Genomic DNA, 22,037 nt, shown 5'->3' on the forward strand with positions numbered 1-22,037 from the left:
GACGAGTCGCCAATACAGCATTTAACCAAACAAGTATGAGTGATGCTGCTGGACTCCAGTTGTTTCCATTCGTTCCTTCTCTCTTCAGACTTCAGCAGTCTGTTAAACCAGATCTCAGATTCTTGTTGAATGTGTTTGTTCAGTCAGTCACACAACAGCTCGTCACCTCTTTAGATGTGTTCTGGATTTTTCGTGGGCTACAAAGCTGCCGCTCCACAAGCCTTTTCCCATTCTATGGCGACTTCCACATCCTGTGACGTCACATGCATACCCTCTATATCAGACCTGGGCAAAGTACGGCCCACAGGCTGCCCCCCTTGTTACTTCAGTGCCGGTCTCACGGTAAAGAAACTCCACAGAAACTGCAGAAACTCCACGACATATTCAGAAGCGTTTCATTGTCATCTGCTGTTCTTGCCCGACGTTCAGAGCTTTGGGGTTTTTTAAAAATTAGTTTTAACAAATACGTTTCTTCAGTGAATGTTTCTTCACATCATCGGTGCTGCTCTGCACTGTGTGTGCAGGACTATGTTTCAACATACAACCAAAGTAGACATGGACACACACCGAGTAGAGAAGAGGACAGAGGAGTAACCTGTAAACAACACCAACGAGTTTTGCTTTTCATAAAAAATAATTGCCCACCCCTGCTCTATATGATATGCAGAGGCTAATATATTGGCTCAGGTGCCTCATATGAGGTAGAGGATTGATCCTCTGCTCCTTGTGTTGATATTCTTGATGGCAGACTAACCCTAATCCTAGTTTGTATTCTTTTCATAGTGCCCATCCTTTCTCATACACAGTATTTCCCCTGTTGATCTGACAGAATCCCATTCTCCATCCGACATATTTCTGTCTGGAGCACGGTGTTCCGTGTATTGACCAGCCTACTTTGTGCTCCATGTCGCCTCTTTGCTAAGAATCCTTCAGGATCAAGCTTGATTGACTGCAGGATGATCTCACATGATAAAAAGAGATTGGACGGGACGATGTAAAAACGCTCCACTGCCACTGAAATATCACTCGAAGTCTCACCAACATTAATGTCAGCACTTCATTGGAATGATAAAACGACTCCATATAATCAGTTTTCTCCACATAGGAAATCAATAAAGGGAGTCTTGCAGCCGGTCTAGTGAGAAAGTGAAAGACTTGAGCATTAAAACCGGGGGGACATAAAAAGGCCCCATGTTTCCTTTAATGGCCCTACTTATTGCCTTCATCGTCTGCGCTGTATTAGCCGTGTAGCACAGCATGTTACGCTATAAACAGACTTTTTTTTTTTTTTAAATGCTTTGCTGGTCTGCAAGCAGTGACTGCAGCCTACTGACTCTGATTTACTCACACACACACACACGGATGCCCAAGGACACTTTGGTCACCACATAGAAACACACTGACACTGCTAAAAACAAATATCCGGCCCCCGGTCTGTCACTGGCAAGCGACGACAACAACATTTTGTTATATCACAGGCACAACCACACACACACACACAGACACAGACACACACACTCGTCAAAGTGCAATTCACGTCACACATTTTCAGTCTCTCAGTCTGCATGAGCAGTTTTTCTTCCCACTGCGGGATTTGGTTTCTCCTTGTTAGAGAACAAGTGCAGGGTAACAGGAAATAGCAACAAAAAAAAGTCTGTCTGTCTCGCAGCAATAATTTCTTCCAATAGAAAGATTTTGTTTTGAGACCTTTGATGGAAAAAGTGAAGTTCTGCAGAAAGTCTGCGTCACATGTCCTGTAATGCTGCTGTCATCGTATTTCTTTTAGTTTCACTCTTCTTGTTGTCATCTGCCAACAAATAATACTCCTCTTCCTCTTTTCATCACCTACCTCCTCAGAGCCCTCATCACCCACACCATCCTCCTCATCACATCCATTGCGTCTTCCTCTTCCTCCTCCTCCTCCTCCTCCTTCCTCTCACAACACTACTTCCCCCTTTCTTCCTCTCTTCCTGTCTATTGTGGCTGCCGCCATCTGTCCTGTTGTCTCTTCTTCCTCCTCTTCCTCTTCTTCCTCCTCCATCACCGCCTCCTCTTCCTCACCACAGAGCAGACTGTTTTCATGCTCACCCAGGCTGACAGATCAGCTGACTGACAAAGCGACATCACAGGAGATGACGGACAGGCAGAGAGGAGAGGAGGAAGAGGAGGCGAGAAACGGCTTATGCAAATCATGACGAGCAGTAATTGGATTGGCTACGTTTGATAGCAGAAGTTTTGTGCAGAGAAGTTTTTATCAAGAAGATTTCTGTATGATCGGCTATATTCAGAGGAAAAGTTCTGCTTGTTCACCCACACACATGGCCCCAGTGACACAGCAAGGCCATTCATTTCAATGAGGAACGGAGTGACATGCATCTATTCAGTTGTCAATCTCAACTCATCTTGTTGTCATACTTCTGCATGATCAGAATAAAAACAGTTAAAGGGTCCGGTGTCTGAGCATATTTTGAGTATATAAATAGTGATGTTGGCTAAAATGATGTTGGCTAAAAGTGTCAAAAATAATGTTATAGTTTTACTAGGAGCTCAGCTGTTTGCATTTTTACAGCCTACACAAACCTGCAGAAAAGCCAAAAACATCAGTAATTTTTGTCACCACAGTAGGTTGCAATGGAGAAATGTAGATTTGCAATTTTGTCGGTGCAAAAAGTTTATTTTTGTAAATTAGCATATGTAGAAAAAAATCCTGGTGATTGTTCCAATTAAGCCAAAACACACACCGTACCTCACAGAAAGTCAACACAGTTATGTTGTCATGACGATGTGAAAGTTGATCTGTGGTTCTTTTGGGCTTGTTTTCATTTCTTTATGCTTGGGTTCCCAGTCATTGTGTGTTTTACTTCCTCCTGTGTTCCCTCCATTTGTGATTACCTGCCCCGCCCTGATTGTGTTCTAGTGTCAATTGTACAATGGGTGAATTTTTTTTTACAACTCACTCGTTTTAATTATATTCAGACTTAAAATTACGCATAATTCTGGCCGTTGCCGCTTTGAGTATCACAGCGCGAGTTTCCTGCTTCCACGATCGCCCACCCCCTAAACTCCGCTCATGCTCCCCCTCTTTGTCCATATTTGGAGTTTTGGCGGACATGATGCTGCCAACATGGCGGCGGTCAGAGCGTCCCGGAGCCTCCCACCGAGCCTCAAAGCTGCCCCCTTTGTCCTTGTCAGTCTGTACTGTGTCCATGTTCCGTGATGTCCTCATGTTGCTCCCTGTTTGTTCTGTGGGTTCCCGTGTTTTTTTCATCATGTTGGTTCCAGTTAGGTTTTGACTCCTTAGTTTGTGCTTTGTTTACTTTTGGATTATTGGACCCTGGCTTTTGTTATTAAAGCTCGCCTTTTGTTTTACTTTGGTTTGTTGTTTGAGTCTGAACTCTCACCCTAACAAAAGTAAACACTAGAAGTACATCGTGTGTGCTAATCTGACAGGAACGTTTGCTTGCATGTGTTGATAATGTTGCATTGTGTTGAGCCAGGTTGTTTGTTGGCATGGAGCCCCCCCCCCTGTGCTGGCATCTTTTACTTCACAGACAGAATGTCTGAATGCCACCATAGTTTTATAACACCTGTTTAACACTCAATTACAGCATTTTAAAAGGAAATCAGTTAATTCCACTTTGATGTGTAGATCCAGTAAAAGCATTAACCTTGCACACGGAGTGCACCTCTGGTTAGCTGTGACACACAAATCTGAAGAGCTGAACAATAGAAAAGTGTCTCCACCACTAACCTCTGAAAGAACACAGAACATAGAACAAAGGACGCTTTCATGAGAGCTGTTTCACATCCAGGGTTGCCAACTTTTAACACCCAGCTGAAGTGAGATTCTGAATTTCTTTTTCTGTCTACCGACTAATCGGATTCAAAAAAAAAGAAAGAAAAAATGTAAAGAAAATTATAATGTTCTTTCAGTACAGCAAACCTATAATCTTCATGTATCATATTTTCCATTGTAGGACCAGCCTGCTCTTGCAGCATTGACTTAAAGGTGGTGCTAGAAAAAAATCTGGTGATTCTGTTTGGACTGCTAAGCTGCTAAATTTAACGGTTAAGGTTCCTCAGTAGCTGCACAGCACTGATGCAGATGTATGCAGGGATGTATGTGGCAAAGATTTAATGCTGACTTGTGTAACTTAACATTGAACAGCGGTAATAATGGCAGGTTGAGTCGTGGTCGTCCAGCTTCGTCCCTTTTTTTGGGAGCTGCAGAATGGCTGCTTTTTTTCCCTTGTTTTGTTGGAGCAGTCCTCTACAACAGACCCGCCCGTCCTCCCCAGAAAAAAATGTAACATGAGGTTGATATTTTAGTCCTTGAGAATGAGCTGCGTCTTTATTTGTTTACCAAGACAGAGACAATGGCAGCAGTAGAAGGGAACAGTTGTTCTTGTAAAATGTGTTTAGTGTTATAAATTTGTGTTTTTGGACAAACCACAGTCTTTACCTAAGTCGTTACCCTGTTTTTTTTGTATTGCTTAACTTTAACCAGTGGTTTTTAAAGCCACTAACTCCAACTGTGAGTGAAAACAAAACAGCTCACGGTGTCAGGGGGACTTGAACCTTAGACTTCAGTATCACAGAGGTAGGTTGGGGGACGGTGGGGTCCCCATCCTACCTCTTAATGCAGACTTTTGTAGCTGTGTTGGTCCCATGTTTTGATGAAATCAGGCAATATGACCGCATGTTCTGCTGAAATGTGACCATGTGGCATTTTTTTCCTTTGGTTCAGCTGAGCAGCAGTTGGAGGTATGTTTTCTTTACTGAACACACAGAGACACGGAGGAAAAAGAAAAAAAATCTTCCACAATACAATACTATTGTACCAAACATAATGAGTGAAATCCAAAGATTAAATAGCAAAGAGACCATTTCAAAACATGAAACATCTTCGCATGTGAGCCATCAAGGCTTCATATTGTGGTGAAGAAAAGGTGTAAACCAGCTTTATGATCTTCACTATAACCTCTTATATGCTGTGTAGTGGTTATTCCTGATTCTTTATTTGTCCTGTTATTGTGTCATAACCACTTTGGTGGTGAAGCAGAAGGTCTTGACGCTCACGGGAAAAAAAAATATATCTTGAAGCTAAAACAAGATTACAAAGATAAACTAAGGAGTAGGGCTGTAATCTCCCAGTCGACTGGTTGATTTATTGGTCGATGCGTTCTGGCTCAACCAAAATTCTGATTGGTCGACTTTTTCTAGAGTGTAGTTTTATCAGGAGGAATGTACCAAGTGCTAATGGGGGTGTTTCCGGCGCACCCATTTCACAGGTAACAGTCGATCTTTGAACACCCCCCTTGTTTTCACTACTTTGGTTTAGCCTGACCCACACGGGAAATGAGAAAAAAAAGTTTGCATCCTGAATTTCCCCTGACGGATCAATAAAGTGTCTGTCACAGCTCAACTACAAACAGGCTGCCCCGTCCGTTTTAAGCATATGAACATTCACGTATTTCAATGTTTTAGTCTAATAAATTGTAGGCGCACGCTCTAGAAACAGTCGACCAATCAGAATTTTGGTTGAGCCAGAACGCATCGACCAATAAATCAACCAGTCGACTGGGAGATTACAGCCCTACTCCTTAGTTTATCTTTGTAATCTTGTTTTAGCTTCAAGATATTTTTTTTTCTCTCAGCAGCGGCAGCATGCTTCAGACATACCCAGACCAGGCTGGATGTTAAGCCATCATCCAAGCGTCATTCAGCAAAGCAGCGCTCCTGTGTTCAGTGCCGCTCTGTGCGCAGGCCATGTGCAGAGCGACATGTCTGTAAATATTATAACATGACAAAAATTGTCTAAATATTCCTTACAGGTTTTGTGCTGATATCACTAGCGATTAGTCGATTTTTAGTCGAAATTTGAGGGTTTCAGTCGACCAAGACTTTCTTTGGTTGATTACAGCCCTACTAAGGAGTGTGGATCAAGACAATGGTGAGGCCTATGTTCACTTGCAGGAAGGGGAAGTGAGGTCAAAAGACTGTCTTCCTGCAGACCACACCCTCCAACAGATGGCCTAAAAACTAATTTTCTGTGAATCAACCTCTGGCTCCCACATGCTGTTAAAGTTGTCGCATACTTTAGCGATCTTATGAGTTCTTTTGCGACTTTTGCAACTTCCTAAACAGATCTTGGTGAAAATGATACCTCTCCATCTGGCCTTTTCATATCGCACTAATCAACCTTTGTGTTTCCAACATTTCCGAGCTTTAGCTTCAACTACATGTGACAGCTGAGAGGAAGAGAAAAGACAAGCAGCAGAGGAGACAGGGAGTGTCCAGAGGATGGGAGAGTTAAAAAGCAAAGGATGGACGGAGAGGAGGAAGACAAGATGGGAGAGTAGCACAGAGTATTCGAGCTGGAGACCTGAGGATGGACATGGGATGGGAAGAGGAGGCTAGACAGACAATCAGAGTAATAGATGAGACAAAATGAAAGACAGAGCGGAGTGGAGGAGAGGCTGGGCAAGTCACTGAGGCTTTGCTAATTGTCACTCAGAAGAAGGAGAGAGGGCTCTTTCCAGAGAACGTGCAGTCATGCTGGAGTGTTCTCTGAATCGGATCTCTGTTCCTGCCCCTCCTCCCTGTACCGCCGTCTAGACAAGAGAAGAACAAGCTGTTCTTGTTATGGGAGGAAGAAAAGAAAATGTGCAGTGTCATTAGGTCGCTCACTGCCAGCCGGGCACTTCGGAAGGACTCGCACCAGGGGCGGGCCTGCAAGGTGTTTACTGGCAGCCGTGTAGGTACGGGCCGCTTGTGTTTGTGCATGCTGATTAACTGCAGCAAAACACAGCGGCCCGCTAATGAATTCCATTAAAGCCTTTCCTTTCACTTTTTGTTGTGCAGGATTAATTTAGCTCCCCATCTTCAATCTATCACCTCACCAAGGACAAATATTTACAAAAAAAAAAAGTCGATCAGAAGTGTGGAGAATCTGGCTGAGACTTGATTACAGCGGTCGATTAGACCTGCGTAATCACATTAAGTAATGAGTTTGGCGCGCAGGAAATTAAAGCTGATTGGTTACTGTGGCAAAGACATCATTCAGCTGCATATTTCAGTGGGAGTCTTGTAAATAAGTCCAATCTGCTCTGCCTCACGTACCGTCCACAAATCATGCAGGGTCCATTTGTGAGACTAAACAGCTGAAACTTTGGAAAAAAATGGCAGAACTAAGGATGCTTCTGATTGGCTCTGGGAGTTATACCACATAACATGAGGGCATTTTTCAATTTAGACGCAATATCCGACAACACATAGAACATAAAGGACAACAACACTCCAAAGTTTTAACTGTTTTATTATTATTTTTCCAGGTAGTGATAATTTTACCGATTGTTTTATTTATTTGATTTATTCAACAAAAACATTAAGTCGTTGAGATATTTTATTCTCATATTTTGTAAAGTTTATCTCCTCCTTAATAACAGTTTCTAAAGAGCTGCTACTATTATCAGACCTCTTGGCTCAAATGTCACTAAATTACTGTTCAGTGTTTAGCTCAAGTGGAATTACACGAAAAGAGGACAGAAATATGGAGAGTCCCACCAAGGCCTCATTTTAGAGCAGAAATAAACATTTTTACAGTGAGGTACCAGTTGTTGTTGTCAATAAAAATGTTGGACAATTCCACTCATATTTAGATTGACCACGTTAGGCTGACTGGCTCTTCCAAGATGGCGACAGCTTTTTCATTCAAGAATATGAAGCAAGTAGCTCATTTACTAACAGGCCATATCTGGCGATACCTGTCAGATATGATCTATAGTTATATTTGTGTCAGCAGAATGTATGAGCATTTTTTCCTTAATGTCATCTTTTCTTAAATGTCTGAGTAACGGGGTACATGCAGCGCAGCAGACTTTCAAGGTCCAGTCCTCCTGACACCACGAGCTGTTGTGTTTTCACTTGCTGTTCAGTTCAGTTTTTGATCATGACATCTAAACCCTATCATACCGCTCATCTAGACTGGGCTGGGCTTTATGTGTTGACTTGCTGCTTACATCGTTCCACAATATTTGCAGAATTGCTTATAACACCTTGGATTTTCAAGTTTTTACAACAAAAAAACAGTCAACTGTCTTTTGTTGATACTAGTCTTCATGCTTCATTCTCTGATTGGTAACATGCCTATCCAGTTGTGTCCAGAGGCAGTTTATGCCTGTTGGTACTGCCTCTTGGAAATCCAACTCGATTCCACAGAGACCAGACTGACTCTTTATATAGAACAGGAAAAGAATCTGGACGGCAGGTCAGGCCTTTTTAGAGCCTTTATCTGTTCTGAACTGATCAGTGACATCATCACAGATACAAGATTACCCACATGTATCTGGATACGTGACACCTGTTTACTACTGAATTGTTGTTTTGTCCTCTGATGGATGCTGAGGACGCAGCGCTCGGTTGTTGATCCTATATTTATTCATTATGTGGAAACTCAATGAAACACATATTGGTCTGTGTGAGGGTGTCGGGAGGTCCTAATTAATCAAGTATGCTGTGAGTCGTGAGCTCTAACGAACTTAAACATATTGCCTTCTTAGCAGGCACTCACTGCAGGAGTCACTTTGCAGTTAAAGAACCGACTCGAAAACAAATATGCATCATATAAGCTTTAAAGGTAGGGTAGGAGATTTCATTCTGATGCACTTTTTGTTAAATTAGTGTAACTTCTCTTTACAATCCGATAGCAACCAATTAGTTCGGCAGTTTGGCATTAAAACGAAGAATATGAATCATCTGTGGAAGCTATAAAACGCTAAAAACATCAGCCAATCCTCCGGGTGGACCCTGCGCGGAGTATTGGCTGGTTGTCACTCTCTTCCTGCTCTGCGCGCACCAGAGAGGTACATGCATGATGGCCGAAGTCACAGACCGCAGCTCGTCTTCAGGTAATGCGCGTCCATGTGATTGGGAGGCGTGGCTTCGGGGTGAGCTCCGAGAGAAAGGGGCGTGTGTTTACTTTCCAAATCTGGCTGACTCTCACTGAGTTTACGAAATCTCCTACCCTACCTTTAAATAATAAAAACAAAAGAAAAAATGCCAGAACGTCATTACCTGTCCACGGCGATGGCCAGCAGGCTACACATGGACACGACGACGGAGATGCATATCATGGAGTCAAAGACGTTGTCCATCTGCCTGATGAAGTGGTCCTCCACCACCAGCTGTCTGTTGTTGAGGAGATAAATGATGATGGTCTCCCAGGCGTTGGAGACACTCACCAGCATGTCTGCTACTGAGAGACTGCAACCAGTAAAGACAGTTATTAGAGACTTTGATCACACATCTGTGCAAATGTTTCCTCCCTGTGAGGTCAGTCACACACTTGGACCCTCTGACTGACTTCTATAGTCCTCTATAGTCTCTTTCCTATAAAATGCACAACAATACAAGTCATGCAGTTGTCTTCGCTCAACTGTCTTTTTCTGAAAATCATTAGAAGCCATGTGATTGGGAGGCGTGGCTTCGGGGTGAGCTCAGAGAGAAAGGGGCATGTGTTTACTTTCCAAATCTGGCTGACTCTCACTGAGTTTTCAAAAGCTCCTACCCTACCTTTAATACAGTCCTTCTGCTTCTCTCAAGTGTAGTCACAATTTAAATTTTACACAATTAAAGCTACTAAAATTAAAGTACAGCTACTAATTTGTGCTTCTCTTGCCCTCTGTGTCCAGTTTTCACTACACAACAATGTCACATTTTTTCCTCAGTCTGAGAAAAACACGTTTTATCCCTCCGAAGAAAAAAATAAATAATAATGTCTCCATGGAGACGACATTCAGGTGAACATGCCTCCTCTACTCAATTATTATTTGTTGAAGGTGGTGTGAATTTTAATTACAGCAATAATCATTTAAGCTGTGATAAATTGGAGCCCATTTTAAAGAGTGAAACTTAAAATGAGGTGTTGTCAGCGGTGACACCTGACGAGTATCAAGTACCCGAAGTAAATACACACAGTACACCTAACGTGTGAGCACCATTCAGGCGGCACTATAATTCACAAAGAAGAGTTTACACATTAATTCATTATTAAACGACAAAAGAACTGAAATACAAGTGTGTCCTAGAAACACTGATGTGGTCAAGAGCGGTTAGCGATCACACAAAAAACACAGAGACAAGAAACCACAAGCAGGAAAACGTTAAAAAAAAATACATTACACAGACACACAAAATATAACCGACACAGATGAGAATGAAGTGAGTGTGATGTACATTTCCATCCAGGCCTGATCTGACTTTCATGTACGTCCTCGTGGCAGCGGAGCGTCTGGCTTTGTGCGGCGGTGGCGGCCTCAAGTGCAGCTCTCTATCAGACTCGGCGCCACACGCACACGGCCTTGCTTTCTTCTTTTTTTTTCCTTATAGTGATTAAAGTTCTGTGTGATTATTCCTTCCCCCCAGAACACATATATTTTTCACTTTCACATTCAGAGTTGTTTTTTTTTTAATTCTTCTTCTGCAGATAGTGCTAATCAGGCATATTAATATTTAGAGGGGAAAGAAGAAGTGTTCTGGTAAACCGTGACAGCAGCACATTATGGTTTGAGGCTGCCGCACATCAAAGGCCCATTTGAAAGAGCTGTTTATTTATTTGTTGTTTTGAACCTTTTTTTTTTTTTTTGGGAGTCTGACCTTGTTTCTATGTGATCTCCACACATTTGGTTCCAGGTGAAAAAAAAAACATGTATTCCACATAACCTTGCACATTCTGGAGCGTAGATAACGGGCAGGACTTAACACAGCAGCTCAGTGTTTGAGCGTTTTGTTGCAGTTTATCAGGGCTTTTACACATTTTGGAGCAGGCACTACTACTGCAGTGACACGGGTGGATGTGTGTGGGCGTCCATTTTTTTCTAAAACTCCCTTGTTATATGTATTTTCATCAAAAAATGTTGTTTTTTTATTTTCTTTTAAATGTTCCATTATGCTGGAGTTGTGTGTGTGTGTGTGTGTGTGTGTGTGTGTGCTTTTTTTTAATTCCACTGAATAGAAGAAGCAGATCAATTCTTTTATCTTTCCTCAAAGGCAATAATAACACCAGGACCTTGAATATCAGAACATTTTCTTCTACAAGGATGCAAAGTGCAGTGACAGTCTTCACCTCAGCTGTGGTGTTCAGGTTAAGCTCTATTTAGGGAACTAAATGTTTGAAATATTTGTGCTAAAAAATGTTACTTCTCTCTCTGCCTTCCTCCCATCTCCCTCCCCTCCCCTCCCTCTCTTCTCCTGGCTGTACAGAGTGCAAGTTCCACTGCACCAATGGGAATTGCTTGCGTCTGGGCTCGCTGATCTGCAACCAGCTGAATAACTGTGGGGACAACAGCGATGAGGAGAACTGCCCCGTGGTCACCCAGCACCCTCCACCGGGCATCTTCAACTGTGAGTGCTGCAGGATGCTGCTGCCCCTCTCTGCCTCTCTCTCTCTCTCTCTCTCTCTCTCTCTCTACCGTGTCTCCCTGGGGACTCCATGTCTGTCCCTTGATGTATTTGCTGAGATGCTGCCTTTTTGATGGACAAGGTAAAGTTAGCATGAAGCAGCCTTTGCACAAACCCACATTTCCAGCCAGCACGGGTGGATCACAGCTATACCATCATCCTGTGAGGGAGCATGGGCGTTTATGGGGGTGTTTTAGAAGAAGTGATGGTTTAATGTGGATATTTTTCTTCCAAAGATGCTAAAAAATGTCTACAGACATGCTGACTGCCACTTGCTAGCTTTCTTTCTTTGGAGATTTGTTGATCTGATCGGTTGAAGGTAACCCATGATAGACAATGAGTGGCAGAGTGTTTCAAAGGTTTCGGTGTAATAAACACGTGGCACATCAGTGCTTCTAAACTATTTTAAAAAAGGGTTTAGAATGAGTCAGATATTGAGCAGGAATTGTGGACATGCTCTTGTATCATTGTGTTGACAATGGACAAAGCTTCCGTGACGTCACCCAATTGTTTCTGAAGAGCTGTTTTGAGGCTCAGTGGGACAAAGAGGGGAGAGCGAGTGAAGCTCATGCGGGCGGGTGATCGCAGATACAGTATAAGGTATAACCGACCTGTCGCTCAAAGCAGGAACGCCCATAATTATGTGGAATCTTAAGTCAGAATGTAATCAGAGTGAGTGAGTGACATAGCTTTTTACACCTGGTGCTCCAGTCCCAGTGAAAACAGGAAATGGGCTGTGTGGTTCGCTTATGTCAAAACTTCATCACCCAGAATGCACTGCCCAAAAAGTAGTGAACAAACTGGGACTGTATGTGTGCTAACAGGCATAATATCAACACAGACTTTGCCCTTTCAGGAAGTGATGTTATATCAGTTTGACATCTACGCTTCCACCTGCTAATAGAACCTGTACACAGAGACATTTTCACATCTTATTCATGCATTTTTCCACATTTCCATTTTTTTCAGCAGTTTTTGTTTGAATCAGTCTTTCATAAGCATCCTCCAACACTCCCCCCACCACCACCACCACCACCTACCACCACCTCCTCTTACCTCCCGCTGAGCTGCACTGTCCAGGGAACGAGATGAGAGTGTTCCCTCGACTCGCCACGATCAATGGAAACACAGAGTGAGGGAGAGAGGTAGAGACACAGAGAAAGAGAGAGAGAGAGAGAGAGAGAGGGTGAAGGACACCAATGGGCTCCGATGGCTGTCTGCCAGGCCACTTTGATGTGCTGCAGCGTTCTCTTTCAACAACTTTTAGGAGGAGAGGGAAAAACTTTTTACAGCAGCACTTTCATCCTTGGCTCTATGTGTGTGTGTGTGTGTGTGTGTGTGTGTGTCTGGCGGCTTCCTCACCTTCCCCTCCATCTCTTCCTCTCATCCCCCCCCCCCTCCACACACACACATCCCTCCCTCAAATGTGTTTCACCTCTCCAACCCCTCCAACCTTGTTGTTTTGTGAATTTATTTCACTCTTTTTTGTCTACCTTTCTGCTGCTCTACCAGGCACTGGGAACAAACTTTTCTTTTTTCTTTCTTTCTTTTTTTATAGGGTGGGTTGGAAGGGGGGGGGGCAATTGTGGGAGGCTCATTTCCAATGGATAGAATCCTGAGCTGGGTACTTAAAATATTTAGCTGTCTAGAGCGAATGTTAATGTAAGTGTCTGCGGCTGGCATTATGGGAAAGCTGTACAATGATTGTAATTTTCTGAGCCGGTGCACATTTTCTGGTGATGCCTGAGAGACACAGAGGGAGAGAGAGAGAGAGAGAGAGAGAGAGAGAGGATGGGTGGAGGGAGAGAAATAAAAAGAAAGAAAGAAAGAAAGACGCAGAGATTGCTACATAAAAAGAATGGCAGGGGAACGAAAAGAGTGCAGACAGACTCAGAGGGAGAGGAGAGACAGAGACAGAGAACCAGACAGAAGAAGATGGAGGTGGGTAGACAGAGAAGGAGAGGGGGATGAGGAGGGAGAAAGAGAGGAAGGGAATGGAGAGGGACACTGAGGGAAAATGTTTCTGTGGTAATGGAGTTTGCCATCTTGTTGCTGCCGCTGGCTGTTGCCGTGGCGGTGGCAGACAGATGGATCATGAATACTGTCTAGACACACTGCAGCCTGACGCCCTGCACCTCCTCTCCTCTCCTCGCCTCTCCTGCTTGTTGGTGCATTTTCTACTTGTGTTTGTGGCAGCCATTTTGACTTCTCAAAGTGTAACTAATACAATTAATATTAGGTTCAGTCGTGCTCCCTGGAACTGGCTTCCTTAGATTGAATTCAGTCATCATTCATATTAATTATTTTGCACGTGCTTTTGTTGCAAAGGCTGGTGTAGTAATCACCAGTGGCTACTGGTCAGCAGGATTTATTTCTGCTCAAGTAAAGTTGCACCTTTCACCTGTTTCTTGCATTTTTGTCCCATGTTCAGTGTGTGTCTTGCCAACATGCTACAGTTTGAGCCCTTAGACTTTGTCTGCTTTTGTATTTGTGCAGCACTTATGGACCCGAGTAGCCACGCGGATGAAGAAAAAGCATCCTTGGTTTGGATTCTTTGTAAATGTAAGGTGACTGTGAACAGAGATAAACAGCTGGCCGTGTTAACTCTCCAGTCGGCTGTCATTAAACCCCTGCAGAAAACGACACAAAGGCACTCTGCCCGCCATTAGTGCTTGATGTTTTGTCTGTTGTGTGTTTACCAGGATAGACACTATCTGAACTAATAAACGTGCATTATTTCTCTAAAGAGCAGGAAGATTCTAGTAAAGGTCTAAGTGACCTTTGAAAGAGTAATGGCCGTCTAAAGCACCATTTAGCCCTCGGAGAAGCTTCTGGGAGCGTGTGTATTTTTGAGAGTGTACTCTATTGCAGATCTCAAGGTGAACGCCTCATGCTGCCGTCTCACTTCAGCCAGGCTTGTCTTAGCTTTTTTCTTTTCCTTGTTAAGCAGAGCCTAACAAGGACAAGGAAGGAGACCAAAACGTGGTTTGGATCGATGGTCAACTCTACCTTTGCCATTGATCCCGGTCTAGTGTGAACGGCACTTCAATAGCATGTAGCAAGCCTTCAGGCTGATTGATTCCGTTTGTGTTGGAGATTCATAACTGTGAAGGCTCATTATTGACTACTCCTTCTTTTCAGACTGTCTGAGTACCTTAGACAGGGCTGTTATGTTGCACTGATAGCTTCAACATTTTATCTGATTTTTTTTGGGATCTAAGAACAATCTGTTAGTTGTGGAAATGAAGCCTCTGAATGTTTTCCACGCTGCTCCAGTTAGTCTTAATGCACTTAATGCATGCAGGAATCATTAGGAGGTGTGTGACTTTATATATATATATGTTGGTTCACGACTGTCTGGGTCAACTACATCGGTGCAAGTCCATGACTGATTACCCACAGAGTAGTGAAGTGAGGCTTTGAAGCTCAGTCTTGGAGACTTCCTCCATTACAGTCTTGGATTTTATTCTACACATGAGCAAAGTGGTGGAGAGCAAGTGGAGCTGACATGGGCAGGCACCTGCAGGGGTTATGTGATGAGTGGTCACACTCTTACTTAAGTTTTAATATAATTAAAATGAGCAGTTGTTTTAAAAATGTATTTACTTTTTGAGCCTCAAGTGGCCAGCTGTGGAACTGCAGCTTTGTGTTTATGTCTTGGGCTGTGTTCGAAATCACTCACTCACTCAGATCAGTGTAGGGCTTCATACAGTGACCTCATTGTGAAAGCATTTTCAGACATTTCGGACTCTACCTCCCTCATTTTCTGTCGCTGTTAATGACGCCATTGCTGTCGCAAATTAAACGAGCCGATCTCTGCCGGCTAAACAAACTATGTCTAATTGTAGTGACCATTGGATGGACTCTACTTTTCACAATGCATTGTGGGATACATTGAGGGCCCTATATGGGGTCTATAATTTCTCACTAAGAATTCGGACAACACTACAAAATGGCGGAGGCACGATATAGGGCCATATATAGTGATTAGGGAGTGATTTCGGACACAACCATTGTCTTCCATGTCGGATGGAAAGTGTAAAGCTTGCTGTTTTCTTTCTTCCTTTATTTACACGTTTACACCATTTAGGAAGAAGTGTAGTAGTGTCTACTCGTGTTTAGCAAACGTGGCATTGTGTGGAAAGAGGAGGCACTTTATAAAAAATACTCCTTAAAGGCCTGTTTTAGCCTTTTCTGTGTTCTCGTTGAGTAGTGATGAGCGACTGTTTCTTGGCTAAAGAATAATCTAGGTCATTTAATCCCTAACACTGGAGGACTGCTCACTTGAATATTGGTGAACTGACACTTTGTGCAGTGTAAAGATCATCTCCTCAAATTAATCTTGGATAAAAAACACCCCTTTAAGTGTGGAGCAATCCCAGTTCGAACCATCCAAAAGATTCTCTTCATGTCATCATTGAAGTTTCTCTTAAGTGCTTTGTATTGTCTGGCTGTGTGATATGGCCACCAGATCAGATTACTCTGTTTCATGGAGTGATACAGATGACATGTCCAGACACACACACACACACACACACGTTAATTTGACATTTCAGCCTCGAATGAGTTCAGCCGCATGCTGTGATTGAAGCTGAGACTATTTATCAAACTCTGTTATTAGATCCATCCCAGTGGCCCCTCCTGCCTGTGTGCTGGCCACAAAGATCATAACCACGTTATCTGCCCTCGCCCATGCTGCCGCTCTGCACAGTTGTTCCTCCATCTTCGGTGCTTTTGTCTTACCCGAGGCTCTCCAACTGTCTCGGTCTCTGTCTCCGCGCTGCTTTTCATCACTTTGCCTAATCTCATGGTTGAACAGACCTCCAGTCGAGTGTCATCTTTTCATCCTCCCTCCTTTCTCGGTAACATCTCCCCGCTCATCTGTTTCTTCCTTTCTCCTCTTCTCTCCTCTTTTTTTTTGTCATTTCTTTCACCAGCTTATGTTCACAGTTTTAACTCCAGAGTCCATGTTTGGCAGCCTTCTTGTGTAATTATGGTGTCAGCACTGGTGTGCAGATCTCCACTGCGACTCAAAAGGTCTCCGTTAAGCAGCAAATTAATATAGCTGCAGGTTGCTGCTAATTGAATGGTGCTGTTTTAGGCACAGAGGAAGGGTTGATGATGAGTGGATCATTTAGGTGCAGCCGTATGGAATATTTGTGTATATTTGTGTTAATTTGATGATGTCTTTAAGCGCACAGATTTTGCAGGGATGACAGAGAATCCCTCACATAATGGGGGAAGAAATGGTGGAATCGACTGAAGGTCTTTCTTTCATTACTTCTTACACATTCAGTTTGAATTATTATATTTTTAAAGAGCCGTAGGAGTAGCTAGGGGAGGAAAGTATAATTGGAAAAAACAATAATTATAATGAAAGGTTGTGTTAATTAAAAAAAACATTATTGCCATAGACAACCAACCAGGCAGTGGAAGGTTGAAGCTTATTTTTTTTTAGTTAAATATATATTTCAGTCTCTTTATCTCCAAACATTAAAAACCTGTCCTATGTCAATCAAAGAAGCACATTTTTTCCTTCAAATATAATCTAGAGCACTCTAAAGTCTCTATGTTTTGTTTAAATGTGACAAATTTGACCCAGAAATGCACCTGCAGTGTGTATAAATCTAATGGACAGTGTTTAAAGTGACATCAGACCTTTGACCTCACTCCAAACCACCAAACGTTTCTGACAGAGCTCCCGATGCGTGCAGCAGGGCTGCGGGGTCATCCGGTTGAAACCCTCTCAGTAACCGATGTTTTGTTGATTACACAGCATTGACAGACACACACTGTCATTCCCAGCAATCAAAGCGCCCGTCAGCTTCATCGAAGTGCTGACAGACGTGCAGGTTGTCAGCGTTTCGATGGAAAACGTATTTTGCATATATATTGCACGGGCATTGCTTTGCATATGTATGTCTCTACCACCATGTTGAAGCCTATTTAAAGTGAATATTTACATTCAAGCTTCTGTTTAAAGGGACAGTAATAAATGTAAATGTTCCTGATAAGCTATTCTGTCTTTGAAACTGCTCCACTGAATCCACCTAAAGCTCATGTCCTGGATTCACACCAGAACCTATGTGTTTCTGGAGCTGTGTGGATGTAAAAACAATCTACAGATCTGCTCGATAATAGATCTTCTCATTGACCCTAAGTATCTAAGTTGAAGTAGAGTATAGTAGTATAGTATAGTATAGTAATTCTTTGACTCTTCATTTAACTCTTCCAGCTATTCTACCCTTTCTTCTAGGTGAACTGCTTACTGCCTCTCTGTGTGTATACAGCACATAATTTGGCATTTTTAAATTAACCCTTAGAACCCAATAGACTGTTTTCAGGGTCATTTCTCTGCCTTCACGTTCGGTCTCATAGGTTCACACTGGAGAAAGTCAATCCAGCTAGAGTAGGGTTGTTCTTTGTTGTTTTTTTCGGTTTAAAACAGCAGTTTATTCCTTGGTAGCCCTGTCTAAACCTGGAAGTACCACATCGCTAGCGGGATTCACTAGCTGCATTTGCGTTCAGACCTGAGCCAGATGTAAGCCAACTTGGATAGATCCACCTCCGAGAGGTGGATTGAAATCAATCCGAATATATCCAGATTTGAGTTGAGTTGTTCAGACTCAAAAAGAGAAAAACAAACTATCCGGATATATCCAGATACAGCCCGAATCCTGCTCTAGCCGGATTGATTTCCCCAGTGTAAACGGGGTCTTACTGTATCTTTGAAATCATTAGCTCTACATGCTATAACTCATTCATTTTATGTAAAACTATATGCACATTTTATTATAGTAGCCTCTATATATACAAAAATACAGTTGTCTTTTGAAATGGTTTTATTTTTAAAATCTCTTTTCTTCATTTTGTATAGGAGATTATCTATAATCTGGAAACATCAGATCCATGATGGCAGAGCTATTTTGCTCAGTATGCCCATTGTAATACAGTAAGTGTCCTCACTGGATACAAAATGTTCTTTTCTAAGACGCATGTTCATCCATGTGTTTCTCACCATGCAGCAGGGATGGTCAGAGAGGTCAGGTCGTCTAGTTTCTGTAGATATTGGCCCACCTTGCTGTGATTGATCCTTTAACAGAGAAGCAGAGTGTTTGTGTTTGTTCATCCACAGGAACGTGCACACATCAGGATCTCTGACGTTACTGTGCTCCCCGTGAGCTGAGATCTGATAGCGGATGATCATGACCATCACCATGATGGTGAGGCACAGAGTTGAGATGACATTCAGCTAAACTGTTGATTAATTAGGTCTGGAGGCCAGAAAGTGTCATCTTCAGGTTTACTATCTTGTGAAGTCCTGGATAAGGAATGTGAGGGAGAGAAATGGAAAGGATTTCCAACTCATTAAGATTCAGATTGGTGAAGTTGTCCAGTTGATGTCCTCAGGCTCTCCGTGGAGCAGCCTGGTGTCTGTGTGGTTACGGGATTTACTCTGAGTAGACACAACATAAGACACACTGGGGGAAAGCACTGAATAAACACGCTCACCAGGACCTCCCTCCGCTTCTCTCTTCCTGTTCCCACTCTCGCTTTCTGCTGTCTTTGTCTCTCGCCCTCTCCTTCTAAACCTCGCGGCGGTCTTAAAAGCCTGTTTAATGGTTTGTCTGGTAATGTTCAGGTCAGAAATGAGCGGCGCCCGGCTGTAAGTCTGCCGGTTCAGTTAAACCTGACAGCAGCTGCAGATGCTTAAGATCGCAGGCTGCCGTCTAGCCGTCCTCACACCACGGCGACAACTTAACGTCCCGTCCTTCCATATGGTCAACTCCAAAGGCGTGCCGGCTGTTAAGTGAGGATGTGGCTGAAGTGACTGTTGAATCCTGTTTGGATATTCATGAGGGTTTAACATAGGAGATTACGGTATGAGAGATTGGTCAGTGTTGGAGGGTGGTGGAGTGTCCACTAAATTGAGTGCACTTCAAAATATCTCCAAAATGCCAACTAAGAAAAAAAATAGGCTTAAGTTGCTTGAAAGCCATTCATGGCTGAGATCATTGAAGGACGCTGAGAGACTTTCATGGTTTTAAGTGTCATAGATTCTTTTTCTCGGTACATGTGTTTTTTTTTTTTTAACTGAAGTCTTTACAGTCGCTGATTATCTTCTCACTTTCACTCTCATTAAAACTACTTGGTTCAGTTTCCATAAAACATGTGGTTTTGTTGTCATGGTAATGACTTGTTGCTTCAACAACTGGATTTGATGCCATCAGGATCCATCTTTATACATCTAAAACTGACAGTAAACTATCTTACCATGTGTCATAATAATGGTTTATATATAACATTTGTTTTGTCCGTTCGGCTCATGCATCTTGCACGCTGTCATTTCTTTTTTTTTCTTGCACATATTCAATTCAATTAATGCTTTATGTGATGTACTGTCCCTCATCATGTCACGCCTCTTTTGAAGCTCTGAATACAAACATGAATAATGGCTAGCGAACAATAAACTGTGTGTAATTTTTCATGTCACGTCACCCCAGAAATCATCAACAGATCGGTGCCGGGTTTTTCTTTTCATCCTCTTGCATCATGTGGTAAAGCTTTCTGATTGGATGAGGTCTGAAACAGACTGAGCCTCATGGGAGCTCCACTTTACTTTTCCAGCTGTAGTTTTACAGTTTAATGAATGAAGGGAAATCAACCGCTGGCACACGAGAAGGATGTGGAGTGGCACATTTCTCTCATCGTGTGGTATTCTTGGGGATATTCTTTCTCCAGTGTTGGAAGAGCTGCTGCCAGAGTCTGTATCCTGTATGTGGGTCTGCCTGAGTTTTAAAAATCAGGATAGTTTAGATTCCAGTGTCTTCAGCTACTACTGTAAGAAAACAGTTCGTGTTGGGATGTTACTGTCCGGCCAGCCCCTCCTGAGTCGTTAGTATGCATAACAGGCACACTTCGGTGAACAGGTCGAGGTTGGAGGTCAAGGGTGAGTGGAGCTAATGCTTTCATGCTCTTGATTCAGCTCCTCTCGGGTGTAATACCCGCCTGTCAATTTGTTTGAGCTGCGGATTTACATAATGAATTTATATTAGCCAGTGTTCTCCACACACTCCCTCCTTCACTCCCCTCTCTCTCAGTGTTGCAATTACTCCCTTTGCTCTCTCTCTCTCTCCACTTCCCCTCAGTCTGTCCACCCCCCCACCCTCCCTCATTCCACCTCTCCACTCCCCTCATCCTCCTCTCATCAAGTTTACCAAGTGCCCCGAGAGCAGAGTGTTTAAATGCAAACGAGCCTCATTTCCAAACTGACGCCACAGCCCAACTATGCCTTGCATACAACAGCCCGAGCCCCGCTGAGAGGCTTCGACAAGAGATGGATGGATGGAGATGATGGAGAGAGAGAGAGAGAGGGGGAGAGTGATTGAAAATGAGAGAGGATTCTTGGAAGTAATGTGCGAGTATAAAATAGGGGGCCGAGCAGCAGGACGACGGAGCTTGTAGGTGTCGGGCACCATTGACATTCCTGCCAGAGAAGAGGTGATGAACAAGCCGCTGTTAATCTTAACATTCCTTTCACAAAGATGCGCTTTTAATTTATGCAGCAGCACAGGGCTCACGTTCAAAATCAGTGTATTATCTGTGTTTGGACTGTCAGAAAAGCAACTTCTCTGTGTGTTCAGAGCAGTTACTGTCTGCGTGAGAGGATGACAGAAGTGTGCAGTGATCGGTCCTGATGTGTGTTTGTTGATTAGTCGAACACCAGCACCAGATATCGCTATTTAAAACTGCACACACTCTTAATGTTAAAAAAAAGCAGAACACAACAGGCAGCTCCAATCACAGCACCTTTGATCAAGATGCCGCAGTGCAAATTCAAACAGAAACAAAGGTGTGTGATGATCTCAGCAGAGCTCCCTGATGGGAGTTACCCTCAAGGAGTCCCCCCAGATCAGCCCCACAGTTTCCTCACAGTTCCTATTACACATGTGTGAGTTTTATTCTTCAATAAAATTAACATTTCAGTTCAGAGGTCAAATAATCATAGACTCTTTGGGGAATGTGGACAAATAAAAATGAGCCTTTTGTTTTTCATTCCTCTGAATATTACAATAACATCGTTGATGAATCGTTTATTCTAATATTTTCGCTAAAATGAAGCAACAAGCGTACAAACCCAAACAAACAGTTTAAAAGCTCCTTGTTCACCCTGAGGGAAGGAAGAACGGATTAGTTTCTGGCAATAAAAAACTTTGAAAAGATAAAAAGGCAGGACAGTGATGCAGTGGTCTGTGCTGCCACCTCACAACAGGAAGGTTCGAATTCAGTATTCTGGCTTCCTCCCACAGAGAAAGATGTGCATGTTGTTCTGGAAGAGTTAATTTTGCGTTTTGTAATACCTGTTTTGATGGAGATTTATGGATTATTATAGCAGAGGTGTAAAGAATGGGGGACAGTTCCGCTAACACAAATAAAAACAACATGTTTACTGTGTTATGGAAGCATGCGGACAGGACGTATTGAGATGGTTGGCTCTTTAACAGCAGGCAAAACTGTATCAGCTGTACGCTGCAAACTCAGTTGCATTCATTACTGGGTGAACGTGGATATCTGGT

The sequence above is a fragment of the Parambassis ranga genome, chromosome 16 (assembly GCF_900634625.1).
Source record: "Parambassis ranga chromosome 16, fParRan2.1, whole genome shotgun sequence".
NCBI lineage: Eukaryota > Metazoa > Chordata > Actinopteri > Ambassidae > Parambassis > Parambassis ranga.